Source organism: Talpa europaea (assembly GCF_964194135.1).
Source record: "Talpa europaea genome assembly, chromosome: 15".
NCBI lineage: Eukaryota > Metazoa > Chordata > Mammalia > Eulipotyphla > Talpidae > Talpa > Talpa europaea.
This window is the reverse complement of record NC_140083.1, coordinates 63,625,424-63,636,879: the sequence shown is the minus strand read 5'-3', so window position 1 is coordinate 63,636,879 and position 11,456 is coordinate 63,625,424.

Below are 11,456 nucleotides of genomic sequence, written 5' to 3'. Positions count from 1 at the left end.
CGCTCGAGCTCTCGGGCTGCGCGCTGGCTCGGGGGCTCCTCGCTGGATCTTACTGCCCCAAAAATGGCCCCGCACAAGTTTTTCTAGGCGGCGCACCGGCCCGGGAGGGAAGGGCGAGGGAAGAGGGTGGGGAAAGTTGGCTCCCGACTTGGGCATCGGCTCATTAGCATTTAAAGGCGCCCGGTGCCCTTTCCAAGGCGCCCATCCGCGGACCCGCGCGCCGGCCGCGCTGCGGGACAAAGCCGAGCCCCGCCGGGCGGAGGTGGGCGAGAGGGCGCGTTTGCAGAAGGGCGGGAGCTGCTGCCCCGTGGCGGAGCGCAGCACGGGGCCTCGGCTCCTTCTCCACACCTGAACACCTGGAACCACTCTTTGGGGAGGTGGGGAGGACCGGCGGGCCAGTCGCCCTGCGCTCCACTCTCCCGAACACTTGTTTGGAAATCCTGCTGGGGGCCGTGCAGCACTTAGCAGGCACCAGGAGCTGCTTCTGATAAGGCAGTGGGGAACTGAAATAAGGAAATCTTAAGGTTAGTTGGCAACTGACTCCTGAAGGATATTTTCGGGGTGATTTCATCTGTAACCCACGGGTGTGGAAGCTGAAGTCCGAAAGTCAGAGAATTGAAAGGCTCAGAGTTTACAGCAGTTTAATGGCAACCCCCAAGAGCCATGGATATGTATTTAGGATCTCTCCTTACTAGATAGTTCCCATGCTAACTTCTGCTCCAGTTGCCTCTGCCAGCTGGTGAGAGCTTAAGCAACTGAGTCCTCTTAGCCTCGGGGATGAAAGGTATAGAGCAACAGATCACCCAATAAATCTCAGTTTGAGGAGATCCCACATGACCTGCAGAGGATGGACTGGATTATGCTAAACACATGGCCAGAGGGACTGTGTATTCCAGGAACCATGTGGAATAGAAGACTATTTAGTGTTCTTTACCTCTAGGATCCAGACAGACTTGGGTATAGACTGGCTGATCGTCGTTAAGGGAGTTGGGCTAGATAAGCAATGTTCCTGAGCTGGTTCTCTTCTTTATGAAAGTTTCTCAAAGGGGGTGTGGAAAGTCGATGAGATCAGCCTACTTATTAACTCCAGTATCTGGTCCCAATAAAGTTTCTTTTTTCATTCCCAGTTCCCCCAAACTATTTTCCTCTTTTTTCTCCCCTTGTTCCCATGTTCTGGGCAGGCTGCCCCACATCAGGAGGGTAGCTATCAAGTGTAATTCATCATTGTGTCCCCACTTCTCAGCACCATATCAATAGAGCTAGAATAGTGAATGCATGCAAAATGGAAACAAACCAAAAGACCAAAAATTCTGAACTCAGTTATTTAATATATTCATTGTCAACAATTAGGAAACTATCCTGATTTAATTTCTTACTCCATGCATTAAAAATAAAAGTTAAAAAATTAAGTTCTTAGAAAAATAACATAATGTGGATTTTTTTTTACTTTTCCATGTAATTCATTTATAAAATTATAAACTCCTGAATATTAGATTCATATTAGTTTTCAACATGGAGCATATAAACTGTTTATATATCTATCTTTCTGTAGATAGATGCTTAAAATGCTGACCTAATTCTAAGCATGATTAAATGATTTCTTGATATTTTAAAGATTACAGTTTTAACTAAATTAAATTATAAGCATGATTTACTATGGTGAGGAGTAGTGATTAACTTTCTTATCACACAAAATGATTGTCATTGCTATTTACCATGCAGAATTGGATTGCAAGGGAAAAAAATGAGAGCTTGAACTCTCCAAACTCCTATTTAACATTCAAGTCCATATATATTCACCCCTGGAAAATAACTCATAACTAACAGGAGTGGTCTCCAACCTCTGGAAGACCCTAGAATAATTACAAATGCATCCTGGGATTGCCTAGAATTTGTGTTGGAATGGATCCCAAAACCACTCATCTATTTCACCCAAAAAAAGCAGTGAGCAGCTGGGAATTCTTGATAGTATGCTAAATAAGTGGAGAGACTTAAAACAAACGTGATCTATGTCGTTTCAATTATCATAACTGAAGCGCAACCTGGATACAGATGCTCTCAGATGCCTCCTTCACTTGCTCGTTAATTCATGCACACACTCACTAGCACAAATTGACTAAGCACATACTATGTGCCTGATGATGTGCTATGTTATGAGTATCCAGTGTTGATCGAAGTGGCACTTTTCATGTGATGTGAAATAATTTTTTCATTTTTTTCACTGTTATTTCTATTGTAAAAAAAGGTGTCATTTCTTAAATTTGAGGTTAAGTGGAACAAAGAAAGAAAAAGAATCATAGTCTAATTGTTGACAGCAATCATTTTTAAGTAATGACGGGTTTGGTCATGAAAACAAAAGCCACTGTGTTCCTTGCATGAAGGCAGTTAGAGATTCTACAACTGTAGGAAGGTCTGAGGGAGAGAAGGTCACAAAGGCTCCACTGAGGATCTCAGACTCCAGTTCCAAATGTTGGTTCCCACAGCTGTTACAGGATCTCTGGGTAGCTCTTGACCAGTCAGGACTAGTACCAGGTTTTGTGAGCCTTCAAGCTTATAAAATTTAGGAAAAAATGTTATGACACAAAATCACTAAAGCCACTCTGGTGTCTTAGGGAAAAAAGGGTCCATGCAAGAAAAAGCATCCTGAAGTTGAACTTCATAGACTTCAGTGGGTATGCACCTAGACCAGCTGCTATGATCAGCAACACAGACATGGCTGTTTTTCAAGTTTATCTGAATGCAGCTTTGAACTTCCTTCTATCCTTGCAGCTTCGTGTAACTGACTCTGGAAAACAGAATTGCTCTACTTTCTAAATCTTGGGCTAGTGCCTCTTCTTGACAATTCCATCCTGAAAACAGACAGCAAAGGAGATTCTGGGAAATGTAGTCCCTGCCCTTGAAAAGGCTGAGGATGGTGCTGAGACTATCCTAATGAAGATAATGCAATGAATTGACTGAAAAGATGAGTATAAACCAATTGAGGAACTAGACCCAAAGGGTAAAAACTGATGTATTAACAGATCTGAAACTGGAAATCAATGAAGGGTTTATGCACAACAGTCTCATGCTAAAACAGTACAGAAGGGATGGGGTCAGTTTAGAGTAAAACACAGAGAAATAAGAGAGCAAACATTCTATAGCAGTGTTCAAGGGAGAAGACACCCTGATTGTGAGGCTGTTTGACATTCAATAGTAATGCATTCAACAAACTTATTTTTGCTTATTCCCATCAGGTGCAAATATATCATGCGAATCCAGACCGTAACGACTCCTGAATTCAATGAGCTTATAGGTTAAACCAGCACTGTTCAACTGGAATGTAATTCAAGCCCCAAATATGAACTAAAATATAAGCCAAAAATATGTGTATTTTTGAATTTTCCAGCAGCCACAACAAAAAAAAGTAAAATGAAAGAGATATAATACATCTGAATACATTTTACTTAACCCACATATACCTTCAACATTTAGTCAATATAAAAAGTATTCATGATATATATATTACATTTTTTTTTCTTTTGGTAATGTCTTCAAATTCTGGTATGTATTTTATTTTACCTTGTAGCACATCTCAAGTTAGACTTAGGATAAAGTGTCTAATATGACTGGCAACAACCATATTGAGTTGTACATGTCTTCTAGAAAACTGGAAATTTTGCTTGAATCATCCTCCAGAAGTGGAAAAAAATATATATATGTGCGTGTGTGTGTGTGTGTGTGTATTTGATGACGCAAACTTTATTGCTGTCTTACTTTTTAAGAAATTGCCACAGCCATCCCTACCTGCTTCAACCACCATCTTGGTAAGTCAGCAGTCCACAAAATTGATTCAAGCCCTCCCGTTGTGAAAAAAAATTTTGGCCCTGAAATCTGGACCATATATCCATCTGCGGTGACCCATCAATATAATGCTGCCTATAGGCTTGCTTGAGCTTCCTCATGATATGTAATACCTAAGAATTTACATGAATCAAAGACCTTCATTCTGAATAAATGTTTTTTGGTGTCACTGAGAAGTTCTGGGGCATGTAAGTACATTTACATGATGCACCCTTTGACAACATTGCCTTAGTCAACATCCACTGTCTTCTTTAACTTTTTATATTTATATATATTGCCATACTAATGTGAAAATATACGGTGGGTTCACTGCTTTTCATTAAGAATAGGGTGATGGGTTGGGCCTCCCTGGTGGCACAGGGGTTAAAGTCTCAGCACTATCAAGCTATCACCAGCCACTGCAGCATGAGTTCAACCCCCAGTTCACATGGGGAGCTAACCCACATGGCTCATCAAACCTCTTCTGTCTTACTTTCTGCTCCCCTCAGCAGTGTGTTTTCAGTAGATCTGCCTGTTCTGCTTCCCACATTGTCTCTGGTGAATCCTCTCACACCCTATGCCTCTGGCCTACACCCCAGTTCTTCTAAAAAAAAAAAAATAGTGTGAGGGATTGTTTGCATTGTGACTTAGTCCAGTTCTGTTGGAAACTAAATTTAGGATAGATAAAGATTCTGCCCCTCTGGATCTGAAATTATTGAAAGGGGAGAAGCAATTACGGAGATGTGAAAGAAGCAGTTTAAAAAAAAAAAACCCTGATTTTTCAGCATACATTCATTTTATGTAAAAACTACCACTTCTGAAAGACTTTTTATGCTTCTTTTGTTTCTAGTTTTTTTTTCCCCTGAACTACTGAGCCACATTCTTAATATCTCTAGATGAGCAAGTTGGAACACTTTGGTTGAAAAATTTGAAAAGATGGTATGATAAATAAGAACTGGAAAAATTTTAGAAATTATCCATGTCAACCCCACTCATTTTCCAAATGAGAATTAGAGAGCGTAACCAACATTTTCAATCTAATTTTTCTATTTAATGGCAAAACTAGAACAAAACCCCAAGTCCCCTTATACTCATTTAATCCAGTGGTCCTTCCAACATGTAATTCTAGTTGGAAAAAAAATTCCCATGCCCTGGCTTTGGGTGTACTGGTGTTCCAACTTTCCCCTTTGACTAAATACATAATAATCAGTTTTTGGTAATATGTAGAAACATGCAGAGAAATTTATAAACACTCTAAATTCATTTCAGAGAGAGACTCACTGAGCAGGGCTTCCTGGCCACAAAAAGATGTTCATATCTTTCCCATTAGAACCCCTGGAGAGGAAACCAAACAGCTGTATGCAATTATTTTATTTTATAGCAGTTTGGAACCAAGTCTCTGAAATAAGGAATAAAATATATTTTCTTCTTCCTGAGAAGGCTTTCTTCTGTCTCTTTGTACACTGATCCACAGATGACTCCTCTTGTTTCCTGTTTTAACTCACTTTCTCTGTTCATTTTCATCTTTTTCATTACTTACCTATATGTCCTCACTTGTTTAGGAATTGAAAATTGTGGGATTCTAGATTCCTGTCTTGAATATTTGGGGCGGGGGAAGAGGGTTCACATGAAAATTCTGGGAAATACATTCTCAGAGGGGAAAAAAAGTCAAAGAAGAAAAAAAAAAAGCATTCATTATATCTCTTCTTCAGTTTTGGCTCTTCAAATTTTTTTCTCCTCTTTAGTATGAATTCTTCTCCTTGATCTCTGTTAGCACCCTTGACTGCTCAGTCCAATGGCCAATTTAATATTCACTTTTTTTGAGCTACCTCTTTAATTAGATTTTGATAATCCTTCAACATAGGAACTTTGGAGTAGACATCGAGAATGAGAAAATTTTGATAAGGTTAGGAAGATAAGCCAGGTGCCATCAGAATTTTGACTTCTATATGTCAAGATCACAATATTGAAGAAAAAAAAATATATAACATATATTCATGAAGTTACCATAAAATAGTAATATCTACTAGTGTAGATCTGAGCATGTATTTGTATTTGTTTTGTATGTATATGTTAATAATATATTATTAACTTAATATAAACAAAAGAGAATAATATCTACCTCTTCTGAGTGTTTAGATATCTAGAAATCTTACTGCCCTGAGCACTATTTCCATTTTTTTTTCTTTTATTGTGCTTTTACCTGAATTCCTTGCATCCATCATGATTGGTCTTGATCTTTTAATAAGGAAAAGATGTTGGGGAGCGGAGTTTGAGCAAAAATAAGTATTATAGGATACCTGTCCTTAACTAGATTTGATTTTATTACAGTTTATAATTACAGATCAGCTTACTGTAAATCTTCAGAAATATGTCTACCTATGCCTTGGGCCTCCACGGTGGCGCAGCGGTTTAGCGTTGGGTTGCAAAGCTGCCCGCGACCTCCGCGGCACCGGTTCGAACCCCGGCTTCTCCCCGGCCACCGGAGGAGGGTCCCACATGGCGCCCAGACCTCTCCTGCTGCCCGCTGCTCCCCTCAGCAGTGTACTTCGGTCCTTCTGCCTGCTCTGCTCCCTGCTCTGGCTCTGGTGAATTCGCTCACCCTCCCGCGCTGCTGACTGTACCCAGTGCATGTATAAACAAAACAAACAAACAAATAAATAAATAAAACATGCCTCTATTAAAAAAAAAAAACTTAAAAAAATATGTCTACCTATGCCTTGAGGCATAAAATAAGTTCTTAAAAATAGTTTTAGCAAAATAATTTTCTTTTTATTTGTATTCCTGTTTACACAAATTAGTGATTAGCAACATCTTGATTATGAAGCTAGTTTTTTCTTCTCTGACTTCTCTTGTTTTTTATAACATTTAAGGTAAAAAGGAGTAATAAATAAAAGTAGTCCATTGGTAAAGATGGGCCAATTTTATGAGTTTTTCTAAAGATGAAAGCAGAACGTTTAGAGATTAAAGCTATACCACATGAGGCAGCCCCACAGCAAGCTCTCACACAGAAATGAAAACATTAAAAGTTATAAAATATCAACATGGAAAATGTAAGCTCACATAGACTAATTTTTATAAACAAGATCACAAGAATTAACAGAAATGGTTATGTCCATTTTCAGGGGGTTTTCTTTTTTTTGGTATTGCTAGGTGGTGATACCTTTTTTCTTTTTTTCTTTTTGCCATTGTATAGAAAACCCACCAAGCTAAAAACACAACGATTACATGATGGACAATGTGAAGAATTATGTTACTATAATGACATATATTATTCTGTTCGACTCTGGCTAATCCCATTTTCCTGTATCTCCATTTCATAAGTTTCTATTCAGAGTCAAGGTTCATAATCTATAACTAGAATGAAATGAAGTAGAAACCATGAGACAAGGGGCTTTCTGGAGGTGCAGGCTTCTCTCTCCCTGCATGAGAACACAAGCCAAATGTTTGGTGGTTCAGCCTTTGTCTGACTCCTGCCTCACCTGTCCCTATCTCAAGCTGAGAGAAACTTCCCCTCCTCTACGGTACAGTAGGACCTGTACCCCAGGTCATCAGGTAGAAGTTACAGAAGAAGAGACATTCACCCTTGAGGTCTCCCCAGAGCATTCTGTTGCTCTCTTCCTCCAATAAAGCTCAGCATCAAGATCAACTGTCATGGTGGGCCTCCCCATAAATAAATAAATCTTTAAAAAAAAAAAAAAGATTTCTGTGGAAATACTTTAGGGATGTGCTGAATTGGTATTTTCATTTTTTTTAAAGATTTATTTATTTATGCATACAAGAACTGGGGTACAGGCCAGATGTGTGGGAGGGTGAGAGGATTCACCAGAGATAGAGTGGGGAACAGAACAGACAGACCTACAGAAACACACTGCCGAGGGGAGCAACGGGCGAGTCAAGAGAGGTCTGCTGCGCCATTGGGTAGCTCCCTGTTGGGGGATCGAACTAGTGCTGCAGTGGCTGCGGACATCTTCATAGGTTGTGTCTTAACCCCTTGTGCCACCTGGGAGGCCCCTGAATTGGTATTTTCTTACCCAGATTGGAGAGGACAGAGTCAGGTCCCAAGGGTGATACACACTTCACTCTATCACTTCACTCATCTTTATAGCTTAGGAAATAAAATGTGCTGTGGGTGCTCAACAGGTAAAATTGGACATACCTTAGTCCTTGTTTCTGATCTCAATATATTCTGGTCCCTCAAGAGCAGTTGGCACTTTTCTGACCTCTTTTATGATTAAAAGTCTTAAACTCTACATACCTAGAGAACTATCCCACAGTATTGTTTGAAGCAGAAAATTGTCAAGAAAATATTGGATTGGAATTACTGATGTTTTTCCCTCCAAATGGGCACTCATTCTGAGAGTAGATTTTATAATCACTCCCCTCCCCATCTCAAAGCAAAATTAGAGGAGACAAAAGATCTCCCAGGGTAGAGATTTTTATTTTCTTCAGTTGATCCTTCCATTTGCCGTTCTTAAGATTTCATTTGTCCTTAATTCTAATCCAGTTCCTTTTGGGTCGATCTAATTCTCAGATCTTTCATTTGTTGCTTTCTCTGGTAGTGAGGGTGGTACAATTGCTAGAGTACTAATAGGAGGCATCATTTTTGTGATATCTGTCACAATCCAGGCACTAAACAGGGGCTCATGTCTTGCCAAATCTGTTAGGGGGAGGGGCACCCCAGGAGCTCCCAAACCTGCCTGCTAAATGGGTTCTACCATGCACTGCATCAAGACAAAACATACCCTAGTACATGAGACCTTCAATGGAAAGGAACTTTACTACAATTAGTGTATGACAGAGAGAAGAGATGGAAAAGAACGTAGTTTCCAAATCAAGCACCCAAAGTTACCTATCCCCTCCTGGGTAAATGCCCAGCCAAACAGGGTCATCCCAAAGCAGGACTGCTGAAGGTCAAAATCTTGGTATAAATCTAAGGCACTTTCTGATGGGGACCCATAGAAAAGGGGTGGAAGGGGTCAGGCAAGTCTGAAAGGAAAAGAGCAAACTCAAAATTAAGATAATTAAAGGCTGCCATCGTCAGCCTCCCCACAGGTCTCTCTCACCCACATCTGTTTCAAGTGTCTCCCTCCATGTCCCCCCAAGTCCCTGGTACAAGTCCAAGGCCCAGTGCAAGCACAGCTTCTTCACATGTCTCTTTGCTCCTTAGCGCCTCTAGGTCTTCTTGCTCCCCTTTCTCCCAGTCTTTTCTAGCTTCTCCTTCCTGCTCAGCTCCACCCTTCCTTGGGGTGGGGGCAGGGAACCTGGAAACTCCCCTTTCCCTAGGGATTACCCTGTTACAGAAGCAGCATTTATTTCGTACTGTCACAACCCAGTCACTAAACAGGGACTTCCTATTTATCATTTCTAATCCGGACACCAGTTCTGCAAGGTCAGTATTGTAATCCTAATTTTCCAGAGGAGGAAACCCAAACTCGAGTGGTTGTATGACATGTCAAGGAGCTAAGAGATCCTAGAACAGAGATTCACACAGGTCTTTCAACATCTAAAGTCAGAATCATCTTCAACACTGCACTGATGTTTCCTCCCACCTTTATGTGTAGAGAAAGTAAAATAACATTTATTCAGAAAGGTTAAATTTGTTTGAAAATTGTTGATGAAGCACTACCACTATATGATTATGATTATCACTATATGATGCAGTTCAGATGATGGGGTTGGGTGAGGACCCACAGTCAGGCAGCCCATTTTATATCAGGGCTGCCCTGTAACAAGTGGGGTTCTGGGTCCTTCTGAGAGCAGAGGTTACCACTCATCAGCACATGGCAGGTTGATTGAGGAAACGTGAACAAGGAAGGAAAGATGCCTGCATAGACACAGGCAGGCATTCTTAAAGCACAAGAACTGCATTTTGCCAGGGTTAGGGTGTTCTTTTATATTGTCCTTTGATGGAATTATTGTGGAAATTATTGCCTTGGGGTCAGATCGGGTTGATATTCTAAGATCAAAGATCATCTTGGCCCCTGCCTTTTGCTGATAATCTTTTCTGATTCCACCTTAGACTCCTGGAAACTCCCATAGCTGTTTTAGTTTTTATTTTTATTTTTTTAAATATTTATTTATTTATTTATGCATACAAGAACTGGGGTACAGACCAGAGATGTGGGAGGGTGAGAGGATTCACCAGAGACAGAGTGGGAAACAGAACAGGCAGAATGACTGAAATACACTGCTGAGGAGAGCAATGGGTGAGACAGCAGAGGTCTGTTGCCTCATGTGGGTAGCTCCCTGGCCAGCCAGGGATCAAACTCATGGTGCAGAGGCTTCACAGTGCTGTGCTCAACCCCTTACACCACCAGGGAGGCCCTAACTAAGATTTATTAATTGTCTTTACCCCCCCTCCCCCCCCATGTCTGTCCTTGTGAGACCTTCCATCCTAAATTTTTCTGCTCTAAGTTTCCATCACCTTCATCCTACTGCTTCTCTCCTATCTGTCAAACTCCAGGACTGACACATGGAAGCAAAGAGAGGAGAAAGGGACATATGCAGAGTGAGATAAGTAACTAAGCTATGATTGTTTTTTTGTCTTTTTATACACTGATTTTCTTTTTTGGGTATTTTTTCCCCTCATTCCTGCCTTAAATTCTAGGATTAATCTCAATTTCCCCTTCTGCTATAGTATATCAACGCCATCTGAATTTCCAATTTGATTTATGTAAATTAAGTTACATGTTATTTACATAGCAGTAAAAGAATCAGAAAATTCTGAACTTGTTTCTGCGGGGTTTTATTCCCCCTTATTCCAAAAACAAAGTTAAGATTTGTGCAGCTAGGAGCCTCCTTAGTGGTGCAGGGGGTTAAGATGCAGCAAGTGAAGCTGTCCACACCCTCTGCAGCACAAGTTCGATCCTGGCCAGGGAGCAACCCACATGGCGCAGCAGACCTCTCCTGCCTCTCCCACTGCTCCCCTCAGCAGTGTACTTCGGTAGATCTGCCTGTTCTGTTCTCTGCTCTGTCTCTAGTGAATCCTTTCATGCACACCCCCCCCCCACACCTCTGGCCTGTACCCCAACTCTTGTATGCATAAATAAATAAATATTGAAAAAAAAAAAAGACTTGTGCAGATAGTAATCTGTAAGACTGAAGGCAGAAACTAACTCAAGAAGATCGCTTTCAACTTGTGAATATCCAAACCCAACTGAAGATAATAAGGTAGGGTGCTTCCAGGGGAAGGGGAGAAGACAGTTATTGTCTTGGAAAGGAGATAAGCAGAAGCCAAAGCAAGAAGCTTTCAAACCTAAGGAAAGGATAATGGGTGATGCCCTCCTGCCCCTTGGAAGGGCTTCATAATGCATACTGTTTGCATGTTGGGCACCTTTGAGTGATATCCTGTTCCTTGATGTTCTCTGCTCTGGTAAAGACACCCCAGGATCCCTGGACTTGACCTTGCTTGCAAGCTTGGACAATGTTAATCTTAGCAGCAGCAGCAGGAAGGTAAATAAGGCAGAAGAAAGTCTGCTCTAAGTAATAAGGTCTTAGGTATGTGGGGCCGGGAAGGGAGGGAAGGTACGGTCCCGTTAGTGACCAAATTGATTATGACTTTGGTAGCCTGAGTTTCCCAAATTAGATTACTTTTCAGCTAAGGAAAGTAATGTAGACTAAGAAAAAAAAATTTT